Source organism: Choloepus didactylus, assembly GCF_015220235.1.
Source record: "Choloepus didactylus isolate mChoDid1 chromosome 5 unlocalized genomic scaffold, mChoDid1.pri SUPER_5_unloc3, whole genome shotgun sequence".
In the NCBI taxonomy this organism is placed as follows: Eukaryota; Metazoa; Chordata; class Mammalia; order Pilosa; family Megalonychidae; genus Choloepus; species Choloepus didactylus.
Window position 1 is genome coordinate 352,258 of NW_023637575.1, and position 11,609 is coordinate 363,866.

Genomic DNA, 11,609 nt, shown 5'->3' on the forward strand with positions numbered 1-11,609 from the left:
AAAGTTGTAGTGAACTCAGCTTCCATCCTGCTGATAGAAATGTATTTTGCCACCTTTCAAGAATTTAGCAGTGTCTAGCACACTTATTAATGATATTGATATAATTATAAAAATAAAACAAACAGAAAAACAGTAGTCCCTGAAATTCTCATAGATGGATCATACTGTTCTTTTATTAAAAATAAATAGTATCACAGAATACCAACCCCAGACATGGGTACCCTGAGAACGTGACAAGATGAGTTAAAAGGCTACTTCATAATGTCTAATAACAGACAAAAGCAAGGTTACCTTGTTTCCCACAAAACACCAAACACTCCCTCTTTTGGTCAAAATGAATGAGTAATACGTCTTTACCCATTGACTTTAGCCTCATTCTAATCTGCTCTACACACAGATAAGGTTTTCTAAAATACCCAGTTATAGAATTGCCCATGGTTTCCGCAAGGTATGTGTTGCGTTGTGTTCTTGGCTGCAAGGAGCAATAAGCCTGAACTGTTTAACTCAAGGCGTGTCCTTGCTGTGATTTGGCACCACTGATCTGGAAGGAATTTAGCAGTGTCTATCACAATTGCTTTAAATGTTGATATACTTTAAGACAGTTGTAATGATACTGGTAATCTAACATAAAGAAATAAACAAAGGATGAGAAAATTATGAATATAAATGTTCTAAAACAAATGTAAAGCAATAGAAGTTTGGTTTGAAAACTCACAATGGAATAGTATATGGACATTTAATTATTGTTCTAAAGGATATTTACTAAACATCCTAAATTGCTAAATGGAAAGATGGTAAACTATGATGGACATGTATGTGAATGCTGGAACCAGTGTGCTTGTGTTTGACTCCCAGTTCCTTCACTTACTAGCTATGTGACCTTGGGCAAGATACGTAACTTCATCTCTCATTTGTAAAATGTGGGACAATAAAATGAGTGGAAAAATACAATATTCATTCTATCTATCTATCTATCTATTCACCTAACAATCCATTATCCACATTTATATGTATATGAAATTACATATATCTAAGCAAATATATTTATTAACAGTAATTATTTACTTAGATTAATAAGGTAAATTTTAATCTTTGAGCTATTTATTAAATAAATAAAAATTTACTGTAATTAAATTACAGTAGATTTATAATTATATACAAAAATTATACTTAAAAGGTAATATATTGGGAAGTTTTAAGGATAAGTATGCAACTATCAAAAAAAAGCCTCTCATCATCCTGCATAGCTCCCTATCAACTGATATTTCAGCTGAGATTTGTTGTAACTTCTCCCTTTCCTCTAAATCTTTCATAAACATTCAAATACACATCTCCATGGATAAAACTCTTCTCAACGTAGGCAATGCCCATCATGTTTCTAATCCAATGACCATTTCTCAGTATTCATCCTACTTGAATTACCAGCAGCTTTTGACATTGTTGGTCTTTCCTTTTTCCCTGTAGCTCTTCCTTCAATGGGCTTCCCAGGCCTCATACTAGCCTCATTTCCTCCTTGCTCCCTCTCATTTATCTTTGTTAGTTTCTCCCCTTCTCCTCAAGTTCTAAATTGGGAGAGTCTTAAATCTCTCCTCTTCTCTTTCTCTGATAACTCCACTGTTGTCTCTATCCAGTCTGATGGCTTTAAATACAATCTGTGCACTTCTAAACTATATATCCATAGCAAAATGAAACAAAATGAAACAACACAACAAAAAAGAGGGTGAAGAAACTGTTATTGGTCCTGAAAAGGTTTAAAGCGAGTCCCCGGGCACAGATGACTGAGGCTTGAGGGGTTACTACACAATTGGTTGTAGGGAAGTTAAGATACAAACCAAATTATTGAAGGAATTTTCTAGAATCACAAGAATTATGGCAAAAACAGTGCTGGAGAGAGAAATAAATAAATCTGTATAAAATCCTCAAGGAAGGGGACTTCCAGGGAAGATGACAGAATAGGGAGCTCCATGGTTCAGTCCTCCCAATAAAACAGCTACTGAACAGGCAGTAACTTTTTGAAACAACTATTTTGAAATTCCAGAGGCCGGAATAACAATGCACAGCATCCATGGAAGAATGGGAGGAAGAGGCGGATAAATTTTGGCAAAGAATTGTAAATTGCTCTCTCTGTGTGGTGGCTACTGGTGCCCACCCCCCCACTCTTGCTCAGACCACCATGGGATCCAGTCCCTGGTTCACTGCTGGTAACAGAAAGGGACATAAAAATCCTCTTCCCTAAGAAAAGGGGTGGGCATAGTTGATCGCTAATCATGGCTTTCGATTAGCAGACTCAGATCACTGGGTCCCAGCTCTGAGGGCAGCTATTATTTCAACCTGTCTAGGCAAAGGTTGGGGCAGCCATTGTCTCAACCCTGTTCCAAGAAAGGCAGTGGCAGCCATTGTTCAACCCTCCCCAGGCAAGGGCAGAGGCAGTAGAGATTTAAAGACATCCTCAGGGTTGCAGGGGACATTTAGCTCAAGGGTTGCATTTGCTGGGAAGGCCAGGAAAGCTTAGCTTTGGGGGCCTGTTGGAAAAGCTTGACACCCTTACTGATCCTCTCTCCAAGCAATTTGGAGCCTGCCTGAGCCCCCTTCATGGGTCCCTGGCCCTGTTTTGGCTGGGAAAGACTGACTTGGGAAAGTCCTCTAAGGAGTAAGCCTCTTCCCAGAATTTGCCCTTCAGGCAAAAGCAATGTGAGATGATGAAAGGAGTGTAAAAATGCTCTAGAGGCAAACAGTCTGGAACAGATATCTGCCAGCCTCAAATATCCAGCAAATGGAGGTCTGTCTACTGGGAAACAGAGAGGACAAGCAAACTCCTATAAACAGGGAAACTAAAAAAAACAAAACAAAACAAAAAAACAAACAAACCAAAAAACTAATAAGCAAAGGCCCAAAAAGACAGGCCCAGAAAGGCAGGGAAAACCCTGATCACCATGTTCACCTTGGGCAGACCCTCCTGATAGGGGGGCTCAAGCTCAGGAACATCTTTGTCTTATCACCAGCTGATTACAGGACCAAGAAACAGATACCCTAGGGATTAAAGCTCATGGAAACATTTAAAAATATTAAAAGCTACACTGTGCAACTAAAGAATGCAAGACAAAGAAACAGGAAAAAAAATGGCCCATCCAAAGGAAGAGGGCAAAAATGAAAAAAAACACCAGTGAAGAAGGTGAGAATGTGGACCTATTGGAAAAAAAAAAAGCTTCAAAAAATGATCCTAAAAATGCTCAAGAAGACAAAGGAAAGTACAGAGAAAGAGCTTAAGGAAATCAGGAAAAGAATGAATAAAAACTATGAGCTTCCAAGTGAAGAGACAGAGATTTAAGAAAAAAAAAAAACTGGAATAGTTTTAGATTGGATTAGTCTTCAACAACCTCCCAACAAAGAAAGATCACAATCAGATGGCTTCACAGGGGAATTTTACCAAATATTCCAGGAATATTTAGCTTCAATTCTGCTCAACTGTTTCAAAAAATTGAAGATGAGGGAACATTTCCAAACTCATTCTGCAATGCCAACCTCACATTCCTACCAAAGCCAGATAGAGATACCACAAGAATAGAAAACTAAAGACCAATACCTCTTATGAATATAGTTGCAAGTATCCTCAACAAAATACTGGGAAACTGAGTCATCCTGGTAAAGGGCATATATGACAGCCCACAGCTAACATCTTGCTTAATTGTGAAAGACTGAAACCTTTCCCTCTAAGATCAGGAACAAGACAAGGATGACCACTGTAACTTCAACACTGTACTAGAAGTTCTTTTGAGATCAATTAGGCAGGAAAAAGAAATAAAAGGCATCCAATTTACATAGGAAGAAGTAAAACTTTCCCTATTTGCAGATGACAGTATCCTATATACAGAAAATCCTGAAAAATCCTCAGCAAAGCTACCAGAGCTAATAAATGAACTCAGTAAAGTGGTGGGGTAGAAGATCAACACCCCAAAATCAGTAGTGTTTCTATAAACAATGAGCAATCAAAAGAAGAAATCAAGGAACAAACTCCATTCACAATAGCAACTAAAAGAATCAAGCATCTAGGAAGAAATATAACAAAGAATGTAAAGGATGTGTACATAGAAAACTACAAAACAGTGATAAAAGAAATTAAAAAACTAAATAAATGGAAAGATATTCTCTGTTCATCTATTGGGAGACTAAATACTGTTAAAATGTCAATACTATCCAAAGCAATTTATAAATTTAGTTTAATCCCAATCAAAATTCCAACAATCTTCTTTGCAACAATGAAAAAGCCATTCATCAAATTTATATGAAAGGATTTGGGGCCTTGAGTAGCTAAAGCCATTTCGAAAAAGGAGAATCAAGTTGGAGAATTCACACTTCCTGATCTTAAAACTTATTACAAAGACACAGACAAAACATCATGGTACTGGCACAGGGACTGTCATGTAAACTAATGGAATAGACTTTAGAACCCAGAAATTAACCCTCATTTATGGCCAATTAATTTTTGAAAAGGGGGCAAAGACCACTCATTTGGGAAAGAATAATCTCTTTAACGAATGGTGCTGGGAAAACTGGATCTCCATTTGCAAAAAAAAAAAAAAAGGAGGACACCAACCTCACACCATATGCAAATCATTAATTCAAAATGTATCAAAGACCTTACTATAAGAGCTAGAACCATCAAACTCACAGAAAATGTGGAGAAGCATCTTCAGGACCTCATGTTAGGCAATAGACTTTACACCCAAATCACAAACAACAAACGAAAAAATAGACAAGTGGGACCCAATCAAAATTAAAAACTTTTTTTCTCAAAGGACATTATCATGAAAGTAAAATGGCAACCTATAAAATGGGAGATAATATTTTGAAACCACACATCCTATAAAGAATTAATATCCAGAATATATAAAGAAATCCTACAACTTAACAACAAAAAGACAAACAACCCAATTTAAAAATGGGCAAAAATACTTGAAAAGACATCTCTGCAAAGAAGAAATACAAATGGCCAGAAAACACATGAAAAGGTGCTCCTCTTCGTTAGCCATCAGGGAAACACAAATCAAAACCACAATGAGATGCAATTTCATATCCATTAGAGTGGTATTAAAAAATTAAAAAAGAAAATAACAAGTGTTAGAGAGGATACAAAGAAATAGCAACACTTATTCATTGCTAGTGGCTATGTAAAACAGTACAGCTGCTGTGGAACACAGTTTGATGGTTCCTCAGAAAGCTAGAGAACCACCATATGACCTGGCAGTCCCACCACTAGATGCATAATCAAAAGAATTGAAAGTAGAGACTTGAACAGATATTTTCACATTGATACTCATAGCAGCATTATTCACAATTGCCAAAAGATGGAACCAACCCCAGTGTGCATAAACAGATGAATGGATAAATAAAATGTGGTAGATACATGCAAAGGGATGTTATTCAGCCATAAAAATGAATCAAGTCCTGACACATGCAACTACCTGGATGAACCCTGAAGGCAACATCAGGTTGAGTGAAATAAGCCAGACACAAAATGACAAATACTGTCTGTATCACTGTTTCAAAACAATTAGAATAAGTTAAGTCGGAGATTCAGAATCTAGAATATAGGTTGCTAGGGATGGTGGATAGGGAGTGGGAAGTTAAGGCTTAGGATGTACAGGATTCCTATTTGGATTGACAGAAATGTTTTGATATTGGATGGTGGTAGCACAACATTGTGAATGCAATTAATAGCACTGAAATACATTTTTGAATACGATTAAAAGGGGAAATGTTAGATTATATATATGGTAACAGAATAAAACTTTTAAAAAAAATCCATGGAACTACACTGCACAAATAGTGAACCCTAAGTTAAACCATGGAATTTAATTCATGGTACAATTACAAAAATGTGCTATCATCACTTGTAAAAAATGGTCCACACCAATGCAAGGTGTTGGTGATGGGCTGGTGTATGGGAATCCTGTATTTAATACATGACTGTTCTGTAAATCCACAACTTCTTTAATTAAAAAAAAAAAATAGAATACCCCCTTCCCAACCAAAATCCTTAAGAAATATGGGCTTTGAGCCTAAGGATAACAGCCGGAAGGAAGAGAAGGAATGCCCTGTGCTGGCATGAGCCACAGTTCCTAGAGGATCCAAGTAAGGAAGAAGGATTCATGTGCTGAAAGCAGAAACGAGTACCAGGGAGGGTCTGCCGCTGAGCAACTGTTGGCCCAATGGTGAAGGAGCGTGGAGAACACAGCAATCACTGACTGGCAGGCTGGGAGAGGAAAGAGTGTTTCTAGTCAAGTTCATGTTTTGTGAAGGAAAAACTCATTTCTGCTTTCAGAAATGGTGACATTGATGTACTGACTGAGGATATCAGTCTCGATTGTCTCTAAGACCGAACACGTTGGTGAGGTTGTGTGTGTTTGTAGAGCCCACATTAGGGATAGGGGTGTGTTTGCAGTGGGGAGTCCTGCCGGGATTATGGGGCTCTGAGGATTTCTCTCCTCAGTCTCACTGATGGCAGGAGAAAGGGCTGAAAAGGAGAGCGAGAGCAGTGACAGTAGGATGTCCTTAGAAGGCTGATGGTGCCAGGCAGTGGCAGTTATGCTGATGGTGGTTTTGAGGTCAATAGAAGGGAATGAATGAAGTAAGGAAAGAAATTTAACTTCTTCCTTCCTATTTTAAGGAAGACATTTTGTGTCATCCTTAGTTAGTTACAATGAGGGATAAAGAGGATAATTCATCAGTGACAGAGAGTAAAATACAAATGTTATCACAGCATCAAAATTAGTTTAAAAAGAGATCAGTTGAGAAAGAAACATGAACTGCCCTTTGAAAATTGTTAACTAAGACAATAAAAACATCCACATGAGTTGCTTTTTAACTGAGTTGCTGGAAATGAATGAGTCTTACTCATTCACTTTGTGCTTAGACATAGTCTTAAAAGAGTATTGGCAGATTTAGCAAATAAAATACAGATTGCCCAATTAAGTGTGAACTTCAGATAAATAAAAAAAAATTATTTTTAATTTAAATATATTCCATGCAATTTTGGGGAAATACTGGTGGCACAATAAATTGTACTGCTTATCTGAAATTCAAATTTAACTGGAGGTCCTGTATTTTGTATGGCAACTCTACCTTAGAGAATTCTCTTCAGGTGACTTGACCCTGCTGGCAGGTAGTCATTCAGGAAAAGCTGTTTGGAGCTATTATTTTTTTAATTTTCATTTTAATTTCCACAGTTTTCAAGTTATTTTCAAATATCACTCTTTCCTCAAAATAGACAGTATTGGTGTTTTAAAATGAAGCCATAAACATATCTTACCTTCTTGGAATTGTGCAAACTATTTGTAGGTTCTTAATAAATAATTGTTGAGCAAATAGTATCAAGCTGATAAATTAGATAAGTGCAAGGCAGACATCATTGCCCGTATTTTTTTGAAAAGGAAGCTGTTTTTAGTTAATAGAAAGGAATCGCCAGTATTCTATCTTACCATCAAAATCACCAACAATTTTGCTGTTAGAAAATACGGAGACCTGCTGTCTTTACTGCGGTCCTATGTGGTGTTGTGAAACATGCCTATTCCAGTGGATGATTACATGTGGAAGCATAAGAAAAGATAGCAAATGGAATACATGGAAAGAGCTTTAAGAAAAATGATTTTAATACAAAGACAATATGCAATCTTCAACATTTTTTAATGAACATGCTTATAAAATAAAGAAAATCCATAAAAATGCATAGTGTTCATGAAAGTGAAGGTTTGAGGAAGCTTTACACTGATTTATATGTGGACAGAATAAATATTTTGAAAGATAGCCCAGATTGCATTCATTAATTGGCATGATACCAAAAAGAAGGAATTTTTACTCATGAAAGTCTGAAACCTAACAATTAGAAGGGGAAACCTCAAAGTAGATTGAGATGGCGAAATGTGAAGACAATGCTAAATTTTATATGTATATATACATATGTAACAGGCAAATTAAATCAGGATGTGCAACAAGTTCACAAACAGGGAAAATTCTAAACAGGACAAAGTGTGCCCAAATATTGATTGGCAAAGTAATCTAGTGTTAATAATTATTATAAACTCTGACATAGATATATGTCATGTTCATGACTGAATTCAGTTTTCTAATTGTGTGATCTACTAGTTTATGCCCGTATAATATAAAAATATCCTGCTTTATTTCAGGATATTGCAAACCATTCATGTAATGGGTCATTTAAATTTATATACTTGAGACTAATGTAGGCACATAAGGTTTCATGGATTTTTATAACCCTTTAATAGGCAGTACTTTTAATTTTAGGTGATATATTTAACAGACCACTAATGAATTTTCCTTAAGTTAAATTTTGCCAGATATTAGCATCACTATAATACTTTCTTAATGGTTTACATTTACTTGGTATATTATTCATTTTCCTGGCACTTGTAATCTTTGGGGGCTAGCTTTGCATTAGAATTTCTTTGTGAAAGTCTTATCATATCTCCCGTCTCATTTGTCCAATCTGGATAATTCTTTCTCAAGTAGATTATTTTCATCAATTAGTATTTTTATTAGGACTTAACATCTATAATCTTCTTTTGCGGTTTTTATTTACTTTGTTGCTGTCTTATTTCTTGCCTCCTTTATTTTGCTTTTCCCTTTCGCAGACATATAGTCCCTTTTTATTATTCAATACTTCTTAAAATTAATACACAACATTCATGTAATTTAATATAGTCTAAGGCTAATTAACACTCATGCCACGCCCCCAGGAGGTGCCACCGGCCACGTGACCAATTGCCGGAGCCAGCGACCAACCACGTGGCAGTAGCCGCAGGGCGCACGTCCCCCTGTGGCTAATCATCCGCCTGCCGGCCCGTGACGTCGTCAGATTGCCTGGTGGAGCCGCGCCTGGCGCGGGCGGGACTTCTTCTCACCCGTCCTCGTGCCCTGCTGCGCCGACTTGCTGGGACCACTCGGGATCCTGAGGGGGCCGCGGAGATTTAGTGGTGCAAGCTCAGCCCCCTGCGCTGTGGTGCTCACCGTCCCTGGAGCGAGAGTTGGGGGCCCGAGGACCTACCTACTCAGGTAAGGTAAAGTCCCTTAACTCTCTAGTAGCATTTTTTGTTGTTAAAATATCCAATTTATTCTATAGAAAAAAATAACATAAAATTTGTAAAATATGAGATTTGGGGAGTAGAGAACTTTCACTTGTTATTTTATACATACATGTTAATATTTATAGCGTTTTCAGCAATGAGCACAAAATAAAAGTGACAATGAGATATGTTTGTTTGTTTGCGTGAACAAAGTACATCTTTTACTAATTGAGCTAGGGAGGACAGGGATCTGGAGTTTTAGACTTTATTGTGTAGTTAAGGAAATTGTTACGTTTTTAATCATGGTAGTTAGCAATGGTTACCATTTACCAAGCATTTGCCGTTTGCTAGGCATTGGTCTAATCATTGGGTTTGAGTTCCATTATTATGTCCCTGTTACAACTGAGGAAACAGGCTCAGAGTCTTTAATGAAATTATTGCAGGCGTCATAATTTGTAAATTGTAGAGATGGGATATGAAGGCTGGTTTGTTTGACTCCAGAGACCATGTAACATGGTGAAATATCATACTAACATAGGGAATATGAGGCCTGTTTGCGCTTTCAGCTTTTTTTTAAATTAAATTGTGTTTTATTGAGATATATTCACATACCATGTGATTTTGATGTTCTTATTTACTTTTATTTTTGATTTTTATTCTGATTCTTTCTGGTGTAAGGAAAATGTTCTGGTAGCATTTTTAATGTTGGGTGTCTTAAAACACTTATGTAACTTTTCCAATGAAATACAAATAATAATTACACCTACCTTGCTAGATTCTCATAAGGATTGAAAATAATGTACATGAATCATTAATAAATTGTTATATGTAGTAAAATGTAAATTAAATATGCATATTATTATTTGTTTTAAAATGGATATTAATTTAGATATGCATAAACTAACTTAAAATTATGAACCCGTATTTCCTAATATGATAAATTTAATGGAGTCATAAAGATTGCATTATTATGTGAATTCATGTGTATATATGCATTGTATAAGAAATATATGGGAATGTGAACACACATACATACACACACACACTCCCCAATACTGTCATTTAATGTCAGTTTCCCTTGTGATTAGAATCCATATCCAATTCCTACATTATGACCCTAAGATACGAAGCACCTCCCACACTTTTCTTCTGTTCTCTTTCCTACAACAGTTGCAAACTCCATCTCAACAGGGACTTCTCGGCTTCCAGATATAATTTTAAACTTAGGGTACATTTGCAAGAATAGTACAGTGGATTCCCATGTACCCTTTACCCAGATTCACCTAGCATTTACATTTTATACCGTTTGCCTTGTCATTCTCCCTCTCTCCCTGAAACATTTGAGGGTAATTAGGAAATGGTGCATCCCTCTTCTCTGAAAATTCAGGTGTGTTTCCTAAGAACAAGAACAAGGAAGTTCTCCAGGAGGTTGCTATAATTTGTGCTTCTAAAAATGAGCTCAGTAAGCCACCTACATTAAAATAACTTGAGGCAAAGTAACCATTTAACATGCAGATTCTTGCACTCACCCAAGTCCTGCTATATAAGAATCTTCAGGGATAGGGCCTAGGAATTTTAATAGGTTCCCATTATGTGTTGCACTGCTCTAAACTTTTTAGTATAGAGAGCCCAAATTAACTGTTTTACTGCTTAAACATACAAAGGCCAGTTAAGCAGGGAGCACAATACTGTTTAGAGAAGGAAACTGAAGTATTACATGATATGTACATTAGGAGCCACTGAATTAAATGTTTCATCAAAAGTTTTAAAATCATGCAAAAAATTAAATGCTTTTTAGTTCCAAAATGGTAGAAAAATTGATGCAAAAATAACTGGGAACATTGTCTCTCCTTGGTATATTTTTTCATGCACCATTCTTTTCTACTCTGGAATTCAAGGAAGATTTTCATCAACAGTCATCCATTCTGTGGTGGATTTTGTCATCATGATATCATTGCTAATGTTTGCGAGTACGTAAAGCATTATTATACAGTGTGTTGGCCAAGTTCCTCCATCCCTGCTGAGACAGAACAAGGGAAAAAGAAAAAGAAACTTCTCCCATATATGCAGCATTAAGTTGGGATTAATTGTGACTCTGGGGCTCTAGGATTAGATTGTTTTCAAAATGTAAGTGCCAACTGAGAGAGCTGTCAATCAAGAGTTGAATTCCTCTTTCATTCCAGGGAAGTTTTACTTTATTAAGGCTGAAACATGTTACAGAGGTAGATATCACAATGCCTGTCATTTTCTTCTATGTGTGCTAAAATTGTGCCTTGTCAGAAGGGAAAGGAGTAGTGTTTGGTTGTGCCATTCACCTAGCACCAGAGGTTCAGAATTTGTCAGACTTGCCCAGAACTATACCCAGTAGGCATTCAACAAATGTTTGTAGAATAAAAGTGATACATTTATGATACTCAGAGATCTTACCAGATTTATTTTTTTCTCTGAAATGATTTCCCATGGGAGGAAATTTCCACACAATTTTTTTTTTTATAGTGACATAAACACTCATTTAGGTGCAGCTTTCAA